Source organism: Triticum dicoccoides, chromosome 7A (genome assembly GCF_002162155.2).
Source record: "Triticum dicoccoides isolate Atlit2015 ecotype Zavitan chromosome 7A, WEW_v2.0, whole genome shotgun sequence".
Classification (NCBI taxonomy): Eukaryota; Viridiplantae; Streptophyta; class Magnoliopsida; order Poales; family Poaceae; genus Triticum; species Triticum dicoccoides.
Genome location: NC_041392.1, coordinates 249,637,944 through 249,657,153, shown reverse-complemented (window position 1 = coordinate 249,657,153; position 19,210 = coordinate 249,637,944).

Here is a 19,210-nt window from a genome sequence, read left to right as displayed (position 1 = left end):
ATTGACGTAAATTGTGCTAATAATATTCAAAACTCTAAGCTTGGGGATGATAATTTTGCTATGTCTACTACTTGTTGCAATGATCATGATTGGGGTTATTCGTCTTGTGATCTTGAAAATTTATTTAAGCCCCATGATGAATACGAGATTGATAATATTGTTTGCAATAATATTGAAAGTGGGTTTGGAAGAGTGTCAACTTTAGATCCCACATATTTGGAGAATGTTCAATCTTATGAAATTTTTGATGAAAGTGGGTTTGGAGAGGTCATGAATTTATTTGATGGTAATCCCACTATTTTGGAAGAGTGTCAACTTTGCATGCATGTGGATCATGTTGAGAATATTTTATGTGATAGTTATATTGTTGAGTTTTATTATGATCCTACATGTAATTATTATGAGAGAGGAAAATATGGTTGTAGAAATTTTCATGTTACTAAATTACATCTCGTTATGTTGAGATTGCTATTGTTTCCTTCTTCTTCCTTGAATATGGTTGTTTCTGCTTGCTATAATAATTCGTTTGCTTATAAAATCCCTATGCATAGGAAGCATGTTAGACTTAAACTTGTTTTTTACATGTTTTATGATGCTCTCTTTGTGTTTCAATCGCTTTCTTTCATGTGAGCATCATTAAAATTATTAACGCCTAGCTAAAAGGATTTAAAGAAAAGCGCTTGGTGGGAGACAACCCAATATTTTTCCTTTCTGTTTTGCAATAAATAATTTATCTAGCCTCTGGTTAGAGGTATTTTTTATGTTTTAATTAGTGTTTGAGCCAAGTAAGACCTTTGGGAAAGCTTACGATGATAGTTGATTTGATCTTGCTGAAAAACAGAAGCTTTTGTGCTTAGGAAAACAATGAGGCAGGGGACACGATGTTTTACCCAGGTTCGGGCCCTCTTGATGGAGGTAAAACCCTAAGTCCTGCTTGATTGTTCTTGATAATATGTGTAGTACAAGAGTTGATCTACCACGAGATCGTAGAGGCTAACCCTAGAAGCTAGCCTATGGTATGATTGTATGTTGTCCTACAGACTAAAAACCTCCGGTTTATATAGACACCGGAGGGGGCTAGGGTTACACAAGGTCGGTTACAAAGGAGGAGATATACATATCCGTATTGCCTAGCTTGCCTTCCACGCCAAGTAGAGTCCCATCCGGACACGGGACGAAGTTTTCAATCTTGTATCTTCATAGTCCAACAGTCCGGCCAAAGGATATAATCCAGCTGTCCGGATACCCCCTAATCTAGGACTCCTCAGTAGCCCCTGAATCAGGCTTCAATGACGATGAGTCCGGCACGCAGTGTTGTCTTCGGCATTGCAAGGCGGGTTCCTCCTCCGAATACACCACAGAAGAATTTGAATACAAGGATAGTGTCCGACCCTGCAAAATAAGTTCCACATACCACCGTAGAGAGAATAATATTTCCACAAATCTAATATGCTGACACGTTTTGGCAGCATGACATCACGCCACGGTTCGGTAATTATTTGGACCATTTTTCTTTAACCAGCCCCGCACATAACGCGAGGCGGTTTCTTGACACGTCTTGTCAAAGCAGAGATCGTGTTCCCCTTATTATGGGATTCTCATCAATACGGACGTGGGTAACCCAACTGCGCCATCAATTACGGCGCTTGGGGGATAAGAGAGTTTTACCAGGCTAGTGGGGGCGCATAATTTAGTCCGCCCTTATAAAGGAATAAGATCTCTCTTTCTCTACCCACGCCTTCTTCCTCCTTGCTCATCCATTCTCACGCACTCGAGCTCCAGCGCCCAAGTCTGCATCCTTCTCCTCAACTCTCTCCAAACATGTCCGGAGCGGGAGGCAAGTAGATGGCCTCCTTCGTCATGGAGGGACACATCAAAAAGCTACGCGGAGCCGGATACTTCGCCGCAGATATCGCGCAACTGCTGCCAGCCGCGGGGCAGATCGTCCCTACCCCGAAACCTCACGAAAGGGTAGTTTTCCTCCCCCACTTCATCCGCGGACTGGGGTTTCCCCTCCATCCATTCGTCCGCGGCCTCATGTTCTATTACGGGCTGGACTTTCATGATCTGGCCCCGAATTTCATCCTCAACATCTCGGCGTTCATCGTCATGTGCGAGGCTTTCCTCCGTCCGGCCCCACTTCGGCTTGTGGCTGAAGACCTTCAATATCAAGCCGAAGGTGGTTGGCGGCCAACAAGTGGAATGCGGCGGAGCCATGGTGGGCAAAATGCCCAACGTTATATGGCTCGAGGGCTCCTTCATGGAGACCATAAAGGGGTGGCAATCGGGGTGGTTCTACATCACCAAACCGCGCGACACCAACTGGGTAGCAGCCCCCGATTTTCGATCCAGAATCCCCATGCGGCTCACTTCCTGGAAGGAGAAGGGCCTGTCCTAGGGTTCATCGGTGGAGCTGGACGGACTCCAGAAGTGTGTCCGGAACATGATAAGCAAGAAACTTAAGCTTGTCAACATAGTCCAGGTCATGCTCTTCCGCCGGATCCTCCCTTGTCAACAACGGGCTTTCAACTTGTGGGAGTTTGACCCGACCCATCACCAGACTCTATGCAAGCTCTTTGACACGACACATAAGGACGTCTGGAAGGTGCTGTTCAAGGGCGCCGAGGTCCCTCCTTCTCTTACCGAGGACCGCGGGCTAAGCACGAAGCGCACTGCGAATCCGGTAAGTTCTGTACATTTGGTAGGGTATTTATTTCCCATAGCTTAACCATGTGCGGGGTCTGAGCTCCCATGCCTTTGACAGGACTGGGTGGAGACATCAGAGCAGATTAACTGTCCGGCCCCTCTGCCCAAAGACCCTGCGGATGCTCTCCTGACGGAGATGCAGACTCCGGCTCCTTACGAGGTGCCGGAGAAGACCAAGAAGAAGGCTAAGGGAACCCGAAAGAGTTCCCGACGCCAGGTGGTATTGGACTCATCGTCCGATAACTCCAAGACGCACTCCTCTCATGAAAATGAGGAGGAGGAAGATGAAGACTCTCCCCCTCCAGCCGGGGGAGACAAGAAAAGGAAGGCCGCCCCAACCGGGGAGGCCGAAGGGTCCAAGAAGGGAAGGACTCTCCTTTTGGACTGTTCCACCACCGTCGCCGACGGCGAAGACGAGTGGTTACTCAGGGCCAAGCCCCTGGCGAAGTCGTAAGTATTCGGATACCAGAGTAACTCATAGAAAACCTTTATCGCACTGCTCCTCCTAACGTCGAATATGATCATGTAGTTCGCCCCGAGCCCGTATTGATGTATCCTCGTCGGACGGTTCCTTGGGCTCGTCGGATATGGATAGCGATCCACTTCCATCCGCCACCTGTCCTTGCCCTACGGACAATGCCGAGGTACTGTCTCAAGGGGCACCGAGCCGGGGGGAGATAGTCCCGGAGGCGCCTCAAGGCGACCTTCCGGACTCCAGGAGCAAAGGGAGCAAGGCTCCCAGGGGCTCCAAGTTCAGGCCTGCAGCCGGACACTGCGCCGGAACCTCCAGTGGTTCCGGACTCGGGCAGGCGACCCCCTTCTGAGAGGGGCAAGCCGTCCGTGCCGGTGACCTCTGTCCATCCATAGGCACCAGACGAACTGCTGGGAGCGCTTAGCGGCGCTTCCATCGACGAAGAGCACCACACTATTATGAGTGCGGTGATCAAGAAGGTTAAGTCAGCTAAGAGCGGACTGACTGAAGCCTGTACCAGCCTTCTAACAGGCTTTGAGGTAAGTATTTAAAATATAGGAAAATATTACCGCATAGATAGTAGCCCCTGATGCTCTGTTTGGTGTTCACAAAGAAAAGCCGAATAGAGGATCAAATAATATTCGCAGGAGTCTAATATAAGTATGTCTGTATGCGTATGCAGGCTTGGCTGCTGACCTCTACCGCACTGACTGCGGAGGTCACCGCATTGAAGCAGGACCTCGAGGGGTCCGAGAAAGAGCCCGGCCTTGCCAAGAGGCAGCTCGAGGAGAACAAAGGTAAGTAATACCTTGTCTATATATAAAAGAAAATATGGTTGCGATGAATGTGCCAGGGGCCACGACCGAAGTGGCAACCCTGAAGCAAGCGCTGTCCGAGGCCGAAAACAAAGTGGCCAAGGTGCACACCGAGCGGGAAAAGCAAGAGGCACGGGTAGGCGAGGTGCAGCAAGAGCTCCAAGCTCTCGTGAAGAAGCACAGGACTTTGGAGCTTGACTCGAAGATGCGAGAGTCCGAGCTTGCCGTGGCCCTCGAGAGCACAAAGAATGCCAAGGCTGAAGCCCAAGGAGATTGAGGCGATGAGGAAGATAGCGGCGGGTAAGGCATTCAATATGCAAAGCAAGCATGTGAAAGTAAATTACTTGTTACTTACCCGAGTCCAGAGCTCTCCAGGAGCATTCGCAGATTTACCCTGCAACGTGTCGGATATCGTGAAATATTACCAGGCCGAGGAGGGAAGCTCGACGGGGAAGTTGTTTTGGTCTCAGTATACTGGGACCGAACACCCGATGCCTATGAGCGACCAGCTGAAGCAACTGGTCGAGCTGCGCAAGGCGGCCGAACAGGCCACGAAGGGCTTTATAGTCCGGATGTGGCCTGGCGACTCCCTTCCCAACAGATACTTCGGCCTGGTGAGGCGGCTTGTGGATGCCTGCCCACGACTAGAGGCCATAAAGCGGTCTGTCTGCATCGAAGGTGCACGCCGGGCCTTTGCCCGTGCAAAGGTGCACTGGGCAAAGATGGACGCCGAGAAGCTGGTGAAGGAGGGGCCACCGCAGGGCAAAGAGCATCGCCACCCCGAGATGTATTATGAGGGTGTCCTGAAGGGTGCCCGTCTGGTGGCGGACGAGTATGCGAAGGATGTAATTTTTGAATGAACTTGCTCGTGTGATCCTGTAGTATGAAAACTTGTTCATATGCGCTATGCAACGCTTGTTTGAATTTAAAATATTACCTTCTGTGCGGCTGTTTATCAAATCTGAGAGATGGCCAGTCATCGGCTTCTGCCCCCATGCCACGAGTGCTGGGGTGTTCAGGATAAATCTGAGCACTCTTTTTCCCATTGTTGGGTCCTTCGAGGGAGGTGCTCAGCACAACGAACAAGGAAACCGGACTATAATGCTTTATCACTCTCACTTAGCCATAGAATTCTACAATTTTAAATTTTGGCGAAGCCCCTAGTATTCGGAAGGCCGAATTCGGGGCGCTATACACGCCTTAAGTCGGACAAAGCCGACTCCTCGCTCTAAGCGGCATAAGTCTTTAGGGACTCGAGACCTCTCGAACAGCGACCAGCTCTCGCCTTATCATGACAGTCAGTTTTAGCTTTCTCTACTGAGGTGCTTAGCCCAGCTGAACCGGGGCACAATCGCAGTAGTTCTCCCAGTGCTACCTTAGCCGATATAGCGGAACGTAAGGTACCAAAACATGGGAGCCAGGCAAACCCAACTATTGACCCAAGACATGATTCAGAGCTGATGCATATAATGCTATAAGTTCGGGGTGCCGCACTGTCAAAAGTGTTCGAACTTCTCACGCCGTATTATGGGGTATGCTTAAGCCCCTGGCGTATTGGTCATACCAGAGTGTACGGGTGCTGGATGTCATGAATGGACATATATTATATATATATGAAAAAAGAAGAATAGAGAATGCGATAATAGTCTAGTGCTATGCATTGTTTATTCAAAAAGGTGTGTCAAAGCAGAATGATACAAGTAGTGCGATAAGCAAAAAGTAGGACTATTTGACATATCCCCTCCAAGGGCAAGCTGAGGAATGGTATTTAAAGTAGGTATTTCACTCGTTGTCAGAGACCACCTGGGAGTTCCGTGGTGCGATGTAGCTTTCCGCCTCCTTGGTTGTTGCATCGTGTGTCCGGCAATCGTACTGCCGAACGGGGTTTCCAGAGATTAAAGTCCTAAAAGAGAGAAAAATAACAAAGCGGGAATCCCCTAGTGCGGTTGAGCCGCGTGTTGGGGTGTGTCGTAGTCATGCCCCCCTCCCCACCTGTGCCCATGGTATTTTCAATGCGTAATTATGTACGCGTGGCATGGATTTCGCCGTTTGGCTGGTACTAGGGTGGGGTCCGCATTGGTATGCGAGCTCGGAACGTGCCAGGAAATCTTGTTGCCGATTACTCCGGGCGTGCTTGAAGGTATCCGGGTCTTGAATCGCCGAACTGGTGGATTGCCTTAAGAGGCTGCTTTGCGCTTCTGCTGCGAGGGCCGCAGTGTGCTCCTCCGTGCGGAGAGTGCGCTCTGTGTTTCCATTGACTTTGATGACCCCCCGAGGTCCTAGCATCTTGAGCTTGGGATATGCATAGTGCGGTACTGCGTTGAATCTCGCGAATGCGGTTCGCCTGAGCAGTGCATGATAGCACTGCGGAACGGGACTATATTGAAGATTAACTCCTCGCTTTGGAAGTTATCCGGGGATCCAAAGACCACTTCCAGTGTGACCGAGCCTGTGCAATGGGCCTCTACACCTGGTATGATGCCTTTAAAGGTCGTTCTTGTGGGTTTGATCGTTGAGGGGTCTATACCCATTTTGCACACTGTGTCCTGATAAAGCATCTTCAGGCTGCTGCCACCGTCCATAAGGACTCGAGTGAGGTAAAATCCATCGATGATTGGGTCTAGGACCAGTGCGGTGAATCCGCCATGACGGATACTAGTGGGGTGGTCCCTGCGATCGTAGGTGATCGGACAGGAGGACCATGGGTTGAACTTTGGGGCGACTGGCTCCAACGCATATACGTCCCTTAACGCACGCTTCCGCTCCCTCTTGGGGATGTGGGTTCGGTATATCATGCTCATCGTCCGCACTTGTGGGGGAAACCTCTTCTGTCCTCCGGTGTTCGGCTACCGGGGCTCTTCCTCGTCATCGCTATGTAGCCCCTTGTCTTTGTTTTTGGCGTTTAACTTGTCGGCCTGCTTGAACACCCAACATTCCCTGTTGGTGTGGTTGACTGGCTTGTCAGGGGTGCCGTGTATTTGGCACAAGCGATCGAGTATACGGTCCAAACTGGACGGGCCCGGAGTGCTTCTTTTGAATGGCTTTTTCCGCTGACCAGGTTTAGAGCCTCTGAATCCGGCATTGACTACCGTATCTTTGGTATTGTCGCTATTGACGCGACGCTTATGTTTGTTGCGACGTGACCTGCCATTGTTATCCTTGGTATCTGAAGTACCGTGGTTCTTTGTATGTTATTGCTGCGAGCCAGCCAGCTATCTTCTCCCGTGCAGAAGCGGGTCATGAGTGTCGTGAGGGCTGCCATAGATTTCAGCTTTTCCTGGCCAAGGTGCCGGGCGAGCCACTCGTCGCGGATGTTGTGCTTAAAAGCTGCTAGGGCCTCTGCATCAGGACAGTCGACGATTTGATTTTTCTTTGTCAGGAACCGTGTCTAGAATTGCCTGGCCGATTCCTCTGGCTGCTGAATTATGTGGCTCAAGTCATCGGCATCTGGTGGTCGCACATAAGTGCCCTGGAAGTTGTCGAGGAATGCGGCTTCCGGATCTTCCCAACAACCAATGGATTCTGCTGGTAGGCTGTTGAGCCAATGCCGAGCTGGTCCTTTGAGCTTGAGTGGGAGGTATTTGATGGTGTGTAGATCGTCACCGCGGGCCATGTGGATGTGCAGGAGGAAGTCCTCGATCCATACCGCAGGATCTGTTGTGCCGTCGTATGATTCTATATTTAAGGGTTTGAAACCCTCTGGGATTTGGTGATCCATTACTTCGTCTGTGAAGCATAGGGGGTGTGCGGCGCCTCTGTACTGGGCTATGTCATGATGCAACTCAAATGAGTCTTGTCTGCTGTGTTCGGCCCGGCCGGATTTACTTTTACTGTATCCGGCGTGACGGTTATCGTCCCGCATGGTGGCGTGCCCTCATGATCTGTAGATCGATCTTGTGTGTTTTGCTTTGTCCTCCAATATGTCTCGCAGGTCTAGCGTGTTTTCCCGTGCCTTGACATTTTTATTTGAGTGGCATCGGGGTGCGGGCTGAGCTTTTGGCTGAAATGCCTCTCTGTCGCGGCCACGAGGTGGCCGATCAGCCGCGTCATATGCTGGAGATGTAGGTTTTAATGCTTCCTCCTCCAGTCGGGGTAGCAACCTGCGCTTTGGGTTACTCTTGGAGGGGCGTTCGAGTTCATATTCCTCGGCCGCAAGGACTTCAGTCCATCTGTCAGCTAGCAAATCTTGATTAGCTTGAAGCTGCTGCTTTTTCTTAAGGCTATTTGCCGTGGCTATAAGCCTGCGCTTGAAGCGCTCTTGCTCAACGGGGTCCTTAGGCACGACAAATTCGTCATCGTCGAGGCTTGCCTCGTCTTTGGAGGGAGGCATGTAATTATCATCCTCCGCCTCTCCATCTGCCGCTCTCTCGGGAGGGCTGGCTACTCCATCCTCCTGCTTTAAATCTTGCTGGAGGGGATTGTTGTCGTCTTCGGCACTGTCCGGAGTGCTATTATCTCCTGTGCCGGTGTCACCGCTTTTGCTTTGGCAATACTTAGTGCGGCGCCGCTGACGCCGGCGCTTGGGTTGTTTCTTGGGGGGGGGGGGTAATCCTCCGCTGTCTCGTCGCCATTGCCTTCTTTGGGTGTGTCCACCATGTATATATGATATGATGAGGTGGCTGTCTAGTGCCCTGTGGGCAGTGGCTCCTCTTCATCTCCCGCATCGTCGTCCATACCGTCGATGTCTTCGGAGTCGAAGTCGAGCATGTCGGTCAAATTGTCGACAGTGGCTACTAAGTGGGTGGTGGGTGGGCGGCGAATTTCTTCGTCATCCGCATCCCAATCCTGCCGAACATAGTTCGGCCAGGACTCTCCTGGCAGGGAGAGAGACCTTAGTGAGTTTAGTATGTCGCCAAAGGGTGAGTGCTAAAAGATATCTGCGGAGGTGAACTCCATGATCGGTGCCCAGTCAGATTCGATAGGCACGGGCGCAAGCGGTTCGAAGTCCATGGCCGGGGAAGAATCCGATAGTTCGGCGTCATGGCTCCCGTGAAGGGTAAGGTCGATACTCGGCTTGATCGCCGCTGAGAGTACGGCCTCCGGGGCGGGGTCTATCCACCCGTCCATGGATGGCGCAATTGGCTCCGAATTGAGGGTTAAAGCGGTTGCCGGTGCGGTCTCCTGAACACTGTCCGACGGCAGAGCTAAATCATGCTCATCGTGAACGTGCGGCGCACTCGGCAGGGGCTCGAATCCGTCGGAGATCAAGTCTCCACGGATGTTGGTCGTGTAGTTTAAGCTTCCAAACCTGACCTGGTGGCCAGGGGCGTAACTCTTGATCTTCTCCAGATGGCCAAGCGAGTTGGCCCGCAGTGCGAAGCCACCGAATACAAAGATCTGTCCGGGGAGAAAAGTCTCACCCTGGACTGCATCGCTATCGATGATCGAAGGAGCCATCAAGCCTAACGGCGACGACACAGAGGAACTCTCAATGAAAGAACCAATGTCAGTATCAAAACCGGCGGATCTCGGGTAGGGGGTCCCGAACTGTGCGTCTAGGCGGATGGTAATAGGAGGCAGGGGACACGATGTTTTACCCAGGTTCGGGCCCTCTTGATGGAGGTAAAACCTTACGTCCTGCTTGATTGTTCTTGATAATATGTGTAGTACAAGAGTTGATCTACCACGAGATCATAGAGGCTAACCCTAGAAGCTAGCCTATGGTATGATTGTATGTTGTCCTACGGACTAAAACCCTCCGGTTTATATAGACGCCGGAGGGGGCTAGGGTTACACAATTTCGGTTACAAAGGAGGAGATATACATATCCGTATTGCCTAGCTTTCCTTCCACGCCAAGTAGTGTCCCATCCGGACACGGGACGAAGTCTTCAATCTTGTATCTTCATAGTCCAACAGTCCGGCCAAAGGATATAATCCGGCTGTCCGGATACCCCCTAATCTAGGACTCCCTCAACGGGTATAAAATAAATTTCATTGTTTGTGCCGTGTTCCAGTGTTTACCTACTACACTACTAACTCTAAATCCGCCTGGATCAGAATAAAGACATATATTGGCTTCAAGTAATGTCGCGAGATAGATATATTTGCTCCTGATAGATTTCAATTTTACAGAGATGATTACTAGTGTGAGTAATTAGTCTGTGAATATATTCAAAAGAAAATGATCATGCTCATAATTAGGCGTGCCACTACCGAGAAACACAAAGCAACTTGAAGTCTTAGCTCAAATTAGTTACCCCTAAAAAAATGTTACCCAAAAAAAGAAGGCTCAAAAGTGCGTGTCAGCCATACGTTTTAATGCACAAAATGATCAGGGAACTTGAGTACCTCTCAGGTGTCTTACAAGTTTCCTAGTATGATTCTCTCGATGTGCAGTTTGTGTATGCACATGTTCTACAATCCATGGATCCAGCTGATTACCATGTCCATAGTTTACGTGCATGGATTATGACCAGTGATTCCCTAATTGCTCCTTCTTCTTCCAGTTCCACAAGCTCACTCGATCTCAATGGCATTCCTGCTAGCTCAACATTCACGTGGTCTGGTGCAACTCTGACCCGGTGGATCGGACCTTGCCAGGTGGACTGTTGCTTCTTCGTGTTGTCGTGCCGCCGCCGGCCATAGCTCACTGCACATGCACAACCACTGCCACTACCCCCTCTACAGCTCGTGCACTGTAGCCGCACCGGCTGCACGTCGGCATCACAACCACCACCATGCCCATGCTCGGACTGCAGCTTTGCCGCCGTGTCGGCTGCACGTCTGTCTTGGCTTCGTCTACTTGTCCGTGTCACCATAGCTGGCACCATGTGCGTCACTGTGGACAAGCCAGAAATTAAAGTCATGCCCATTCTGCTCTATCCCAACACCGTTTGCTGGCGCTGACAGGAACACGCCATGCACATTCAGTGCCAAGACATCTCGCCGATGCACGCCCGTCTACACAGATCTGAACACGGCTGGGGAGAAGACAGAGGTCGGCGGTGCCATAAGCCATCGTAAGCCGTTCTTCCTTTTCTCGACCGAGCAACCATCCTCTTGATATGGGCTGGCAACCACAAAATAGACACACGGGCTGGCGGCTTGGTTTTGTTTGGCAACTGAAAAATAGAGATGGGCTGGCTGGGCTGGCTACTTTGCTTAGTTGTAAAGTTTCCATTACATGTACATCCAGGTTTCCTTTGTACATCTGGTTTTCCTTCGTATGTAAATAGCGTACGTAAATAATAATAATAATAATACTTTAAATAGGACCACATAAAGCAGAACCAAACCAAGAATATATATTTTCTTTAATAGTAGGTATAGATTTAGTCCTAATATGATAGGCATCCCAGAGGGATATAATAAAAACTTTCATATAAAGTGCATTGAATACTATGAGAAGTTTGATTCCTTATGATTGTTTTGAGATATGAAGATGGTGATATTATAGTCATGCTAGTAAGTAATTGTGAATTTGAGAAATACTTGTGTTAAAGTTTGTGATTCTCGTAGAATGCACGTATGGTGAACCGTTATATGATGAAGTCGGAGCATGATTTATTTATTGATTGTCTTCCTTATGAGTGGCGGTCGGGGACGAGCGATGGTCTTTTCCTACCAATCTATCCCCCTAGGAGCATGCGCGTAGTACTTTGTTTTGATGACTAAATAGATTTTTGCAATAAGTATGTGAGTTCTTTATGACTAATGTTGAGTCCATGGATTATACGCACTCTCACCCTTCCACCATTGCTAGCCTCTCTTGTGCCGCGCAACTTTTGCCGGTACCATAAACCCACCATATACCTTCCTCAAAGCAGCCACCATACCTACCTATTATGGCATTTGTCGGTGGTCTGGGAACATGGGTCCCCAGACTTGCCTGCCTGCGGCCCGTAGCATGGCTCCACCGGCGGCCCCGTACGGCCCGTCTTCACCAGCAAACATTCAAGACCCTCATGAGGGTCCAAGCCTCGCGAGGCGGAAGACGCAAGACATTCTCAGGGGCGGCCTCACCAGGCTGTCTCACGAGGGGTGGAGAGATCAAGGCGAGGGGCACCTCGCGAGGTTCCTATGACGCAAGCCATGACGACTGGAACCAGGCGAGCGCCTACGCGCGCAGTGTCCTCGTTTCCTCTTTGGTGCTAAAGGGGCAAGCGCAGACGAGGAGTCCTGAGGCATCAAACAAAGGTTTCCATATCGGTGCAACAAGATCAAGACCAGCAGGACGGCAAGACGGAGGTCATCGTGGAGCCCAAGATGGTGTCACCACCAGAGCCTTTGGCAGGCGAAGACCACTTTTATCAGGATAGCTTCACTACAAAAAAATACACTTCCGTGATGATACGTGTTTGTCACAGTAGGTCGCGTTTTTTGTCATGCATGTACATCCATGACAAATTTATGACAGAATCAAGATAGTCATACCTGTGTTGTCGTAGAAGTGTTCCATGACCTTACCAAAATTATCACCATGGAAGTGTCCACTTCCATGACGATAAATCGCGCGTCACAGAAGTGCTTTCGTCAAGGGTGACCGACACGTGGCATCCATCGTAACGGAACGCCGTTAAGCTATCGGGTCGGGTTTTGGATCCGATAACCCGTTAACAGCCCCGACCAATGGGAAATTTCCACGTGTAAAATTCTTATTGGCCGGACGAAACACGTGTCACCTCATCAGTTGGTCAGATATGCGCCTATGATACGTCGACATGTGGCACGGCCCAAGAGAGGCCCATTCCTATGAAAAGGCCGGCCCGTTTGACTTGGTCAAAAGGTGGCGGGCCGGCCCATGTAAAGCATGTTAACGGCCTGTTCGCATATAGCCCATTTACAACTCGCTAACCCAAGGCCCGTTACGCCCTATCCGAATTAGGCCCAGTAGCGTCATCTGGGCCATCCAATATGATTCCAGCCCGTTTTCACTTCTGGCCCATGTATGGCCCATGACGTCTTTCAGCCCATATGAGGCCCTATGTAACTCTTGGCCTATTAACGACCCGTGGTGAAACTGGCCCGTAATGAACAGTGTATCACTTTACACCCATTAACGGCCCGTGGTGAAACTGGCCCGTAATGAACAGTGTATCACTTTATACCCATTAATGGCCCGTTATTCCGTTGGGCCGTTTCCAGCCCATGTTATCTTTCGGCCTTCTTAGAGCCCATTTATTCTTGGGCTCATTTACAGCATTCGCTTACTTACGACCCATTACTATCATTTTCTGCTTGTGGGCCAAATTCAGCATGTGGTTACAGTCGGCCCGTTAGTGGTCCGTTAATACGTTGGGCCGTTTTCATAGCGTCATCAAATACGCCCTATTAATGATGGCCTGTTACGGTTGGCCCATGAACTGAGGATTCCAACTCTAGCCCGTTTACGGCCATAATGCGACCTGTTATTGGCCCATGTTTGGCCAATCGATCATACGACCCATATAAGGCCCATTGATGATACGGCCCGTATAAGGCCCATTGATGATACGGCCCGTAGAAGGCCCATTGTTTCTACGGCCCGTAGAAAGCCTATTGTTTCTACGGCCCGTAGAAGGCCCACTGTTTCTATGGCCCGTAGGAGGCCCAGTGTCACTACAATAAATATTAGCCCATGGTTATTGTGGCCTAGTTTTAAAAAATAGGTTATTGCAGCCACTAGTTAACCGGGGAAAAAGAACCACAATGACTACAAGCAAACAAATAAACAAGACAACAAGGAAATAAATAAGCAAGCAACTAACGCTAAGCTATCACGGCTATTACACATATTACATCCACTGGGCATCAAAGTTCGCCACCAATGCAAATATAGGGAACAAAGCATATCATATACACTGGCTGTCAAAATTGGCCACCAGTGCAAATAAACGCGGCAGCAAAACAAGAGCATAACTGAAACAACTTCAAAAGAGCTCAAGAAACGTTATCCTGGGTATCCACCATGCTCGCAATAAGCTTAGCAAGCTGATTAGCTTTGTCCTGTTTGGCGCTAAAATCCTCCGATGCATGCTGTTGCACCAGAAAGTATGCATCTTAATGCTCCAGGGACTTCCGCAGTTTTCGCTTCTTGTCGCAGCACAAGTGATCGATGTTTTTCAGCTTGTAGTTGAGACTCAAGAAACCGAACTGATTCAGACAGTGAGTTTGAATAGCTTGTGCAAGCGGTAGTGACCAGTAACTCCAACACTAAACCAAGATAGGATGTGTCACTATCCTGAACCTTATCTGCATTACTTCCTTTACCGTTGCTTAATAAGGCACTCTTCCCCAATATTCTGTCAGCATTCTAAAAGAAGAAACAAGAAGACACATAACAAGTTTAGCATGTACTAGTATATGAAACTCATTTCGGTGAACCAGTTCATTAGTAAGGTGGACAGGATTAAACTACCAAGTCTTCTATTGCCAAGTACTAGTATATAATAAAAGCATCAAACAAACATATATCTATGTCCTATGGTAGCAATGGAATCTTAAATTAGAACAGTTGTTCTTCAGGTTTAGGCACTTGTTCTACATGAACAGAGTACAGTAAGACGCAAGAATATAATACTTAAAAATAGAAAATGAGCTCATAGACCTTACCACATTGTTGGTTCGGGACCAGTACAGAACAAGGCGTTCCCAGTCATCGTCCAGTAAATGTGTCTCAGGAGAACATAAGGGAATTTGATGAGTTTCTTTGCCGGTGAAGTACGTTTTCTTCAGGTAATTCCGATACTGCCACCAAGCATTCTTGAAGATAGCAGAGATATTAGCACAGGTTACCTCATCCTGAGTTTCCAAATTGGTACTTCTCTATAGAGAAAAATGGGAAAATTTGCTGTATTATAACCATCATGGAGGTAGGATGTATGGGACGAAGCAAAGTAATTGCCATGAATAACATTACTTACACATAACTCCTAGACAAACACCTGTGTCGGTGTCAAAACCGGCGGATCTCGGGTAGGGGGTCCTGGACTATGCGTCTAGGCTGGATGGTAACAGGAGGCAAGGGACACGAAGTTTTACCCAGGTTCGGGCCCTCTCGATGGAGGTAAAACCCTACGTCCTACTTGATTAATATTGATGATATGGGTAGTACAAGAGTAGATCTACCACGAGATCGGAGAGGCTAAACCCTAGAAGCTAGCCTATGGTATGATTGTTGATGTGTATGTTGTCCTACGGACTAAAACCCTCCGGTTTATATAGACACAGGATAGGGTTAGGGTTACATAGAGTCGGTTACAATGGTAGGAGATCTGAATATCCGTATCGCCAAGCTTGCCTTCCACGCCAAGGAAAGTCCCTTCCGGACACGGGACGAAGTCTTCAATCTTGTAGCTTCATAGTCTAGGAGTCCGGCTGAAGGTATAGTCCGGCCATCTGGACACCCCCTAATCCAGGACTCCCTCAGTAGCCCCTGAACCAGGCTTCAGTGACGACGAGTCCGGCGCGCAGATTGTCTTCGGCATTGCAAGGCGGGTTCCTCCTCCATGTACTTCATAGAAGATTTTGAACACAAAGATAGTGTCCGGCTCTACAAAATAAGTTTTCCACATATTGCCATAGAGAGAATAATATTTATACAAATCTAATCTGCTGACGTATTCCGTAGCGTGACACACCACGGCCAAGCCTTTCTCCAAATCGTTTTATTACCCCACCTCAGCGTGTTATGCGAGGCGGTTTCCTTGGCACGTCTTGTTAAAGTAGAGATCATGTCCCCTTATTCCGGGATTCTCATCAATACGGGCATGGGTAACCCAACCGCTTCTAGGACTCCTAGATCATAGGCAAGTCCAAACGGACACGAAGAGGACACTTGATATTCACCCTCTTTATAAAGGGACAAGGCTTTTATTTTTTCCCTCCTGTGCTCAATCGAATCCTTCCCCCGCCTCAAACTCAAACGCCCAAAGCTCAGGTCAGGTGCTCCAAACCTTCAGTCATGTCCGGATCTAGCCTTCAAGGCCGATGGGTGCCTTCCTCCGTCACGGAAGAAGACATCAAAAAGTTGAGGGAGGCCAGATATTTGACCGCCGAGATTTTGCATCGGCTGCCTCCCCGGGGGCAGGCCGTCCCCTCCCCCGAACCCAACGAGAGCGTAGTGTTCATCTCCCACTTCCTCCGAGGTCTAGGCCTTGCTTTGGATCCTTTCGTCAGGGGCTTGATGTTTTACTACGGGCTAGATTTCCATGATCTGGCTCCGGACTCCTTTCTTCATATCACGACATTTATTGTCGTGTGCGAGGCCTTCCTCCGGGTTACCCCTCACTTTGGCTTATGGCTCGAGACCTTTGAAGTAAAGCCGAAGATGATCGAGGGGCAACATGCGGCGTGTGGAGGTGCCTCAATACACAAGATGACGGGAGCTCCATGGCCCAAAGGTTCCATTCCAGAGGTGTCTGAATTGTGGCAATAGGAGTGGTTCTACATCATGGCTCCTAGAAGTGCCAAGTGGGCGGCCGCCCCTATTTTCCGCTTGGGCCCTCCACCACAACTGATGTCATGGATTAGCAGAGGATTGAGCTGGGGTCCAGCCAAGGACATGTCTATACTGCAAAGCCACATTCAAGATCTCCTCAATGGAGATGTCAGTTTGGTTGCGGTAACACAAGTTATGCTGGTTCGTCAAGTCCAACCTTGCAAACGCCGGCCCCTTCGCTTGTGGGAGTTCAATCCCGAGGGACCACGTACCATTCAAAATTTCCTCGGCCTGACGCACGAGGGGATGTACAAGTCATTCTTCGGACCTCAGGTAGAGTGTCTGGAAATTACCGAGGAGGTGGGCCTGAGCAGTAACCGCGCCGCCGAACAGGTAAGGAATCTTCCGGCCGAACATACTGTCTCTCATTTGTTACGAAGTTATTTCTGAGAGTTTGCTTTTTGATCAGGACTGGCTAACGAAGGTGAAGTTGATTCGGTGTTCGGCCCCCCTCCCTGAGGGTTTGGAAAATCCGGTGCTGGAAAAGATGCTCCAGATCACACCTTGCCCGGAGCCTTTGAAGGAAGATACTGTGGAGGATAATAAGGGTGGACGCGGGCCCCCAACGATGCCCATTCTAACCGAGGGAGCGAGCGTCTCCATGAAGGAACACGATCGGAAGAGGAAAAGGACCGCGCCCGGGAATTCGAAAGCCGAAGCTTCCAAACGGGAGAAGAAGTCTCCCACAGAGGGTCCTACCTCGGGGGGTGCTGTTGCCGCACAAAGTCCGCGGGGGGATCAATTCTCCCACGAGTCGTAAGTGACCCGAAATACTTTAACAGTACAGATATGCCATCTTTTTCTTCTGAGAAAATATCCACTGCATATATCTTTGATGTTTGGGCCTTAGCCCCTCTCAAATGAGCTTGTCTTCGGGGGATCTTCTTCCAGAGATGATGGAGAGCGAAATGCCTCCTTCGGACTCCTCCGCTCCGGAAGCGGGCGACCCTGAAGTGTCGTCGCGGAGGGCCTCTCCGAGTCCGGTGAGGCCAGAAGATAATCCCGTTGACCCCCAAAGCTCCCAGTGTCTGGCTCCCGAAGAGAGCACACAAAAGAGTCCGGCACCGTCCAGTGTGCGATCGGATGTTCTAAGGGAGTTGGTGGGGCGAGCGGCCATCTCAGATGAACACCGTGTGCTGATGAATACGGTGATGGAGAGAATCTCGTCCGCCGAAAGTGGATTGCATAAAGCTTTTACGAGTCTACTGACAGGCTTTGAGGTACGTAAAAGAATATCTGATAGTCCTGCACATACTAGGTGTGCCCTGTGTAGATAGTAGCCCCTGAGACTCTGGTTGTCGTCGGAAACGACGGCGACCAGAGGATCATATTCCCAGGTAATAACCATACTACCTCTATGTGCAGGTGATGGAAGCTCCGGTGGCTAGCCGGACTAGCGAATTTGCCCGTTTAGAACGGCAGTTGGATGCGGCAGACGCCGACATCGAGCTTGTTAACAAAAGGCTTGACGAGGCACAGGGTAAGTGTCATTATCTGGTAAATGCCACATAGGAAGAGCAGCATGATGCCAGTATCTTTAATATGTTGTGACTGCAGATGGAGCTTTCACTGTTGAAGCCTTGCGGGCAGAACTTGCCCGAGCCAAGGAACAAGCGAGGTTGGGTAATGCGGCTGCTTTGAAGGCGGCCGAAGAGTTGCAAGACAAGAAGGCCGCTCATGGCGAGAGCCGAGATAAGATGGCCAAGATGGCCATAGAATTAAAAGCCGTCGTCGACTGTTGCCCGGTTCTTGAAAAGGAAAACCAGGCGAAGGCATCGGACCTTGAGAAGGCTGCTGCAACGGGAAAAGACCTCCGCTCTGCTATGAGGGCAAAGAAGGAGGAGCTGCGGGAAGCCGGGGATATTGTAGCTGGGAAATCCTTTATGTTGCGGAGGAAGTTCGGAGATCCACGGTATGCTCCTCTGGATCGGCTGTGGAGTTCGGAGGATGTGTATATGGATTTGGCAGCGAGCTCTGCCGATGCGGCCAAGTATTTCCAGGGTCAGACGGACCGTGAAGTAGACCAACTATTTTGGAGACAATTCCATTCTCCTGAGCGTCCGTTTCATTGTCTGACCAATTAGCCGAATGGGACGAACTAAATAGGTTGTCCGGACTCTCCATGAGGTCTGTGGTGGATCAGCTATGACCGGAAAGGTCAAAACCGAACAACTATTTCAGCTTGGTGCAGCAGTTCCTTGACGTGATGCCGCGCATTAATGCGATGAAGAGGTCGGCGTGCATAGAGGGCGCACAGATGGCCTTTGCCCGTGTTAAAGCAAACTGGGTGGATATGGATGCTACCACTGTTGCAGCACGAGATTCGGCTGTAGGTCGAAGGGCTGCTGAGCACTACTTTGAAGAAGTTCTTGAGGGTGCTCGTTTGATAGAGACCTAGTGCTCAAAAAATATTATGTTTGAGTGATATGTAATCTCATTGTAAGCGAAATGCTTTTATAAATTTTCATAAGGCTATTTTTATACTTTTGCCTGAAAGTAATATGATGCCTCCTGGGCGGCCGTTTATGTATACATGTGTATAACCTGAAAGATTGCAGTCGTCGGCTTCAACCCCCACGCATATAATGTGGAGGTGTTCGCAGAAACACGCATTCACACTTAACCCAACGTCTTGGTCCTATTAAGGAGGTGATAGCAGAGCGAGCGAGGCAACCAAACTATAATGCTTTAACACTTTCACTTAGCCATATGAGTTTGACAGTGGGGCTGCTAGATAGCCCGTGGTGGCTCCGCACTCTCCCGATCCCGGGGTGCGTACATGCCTAGCCGGAAAACG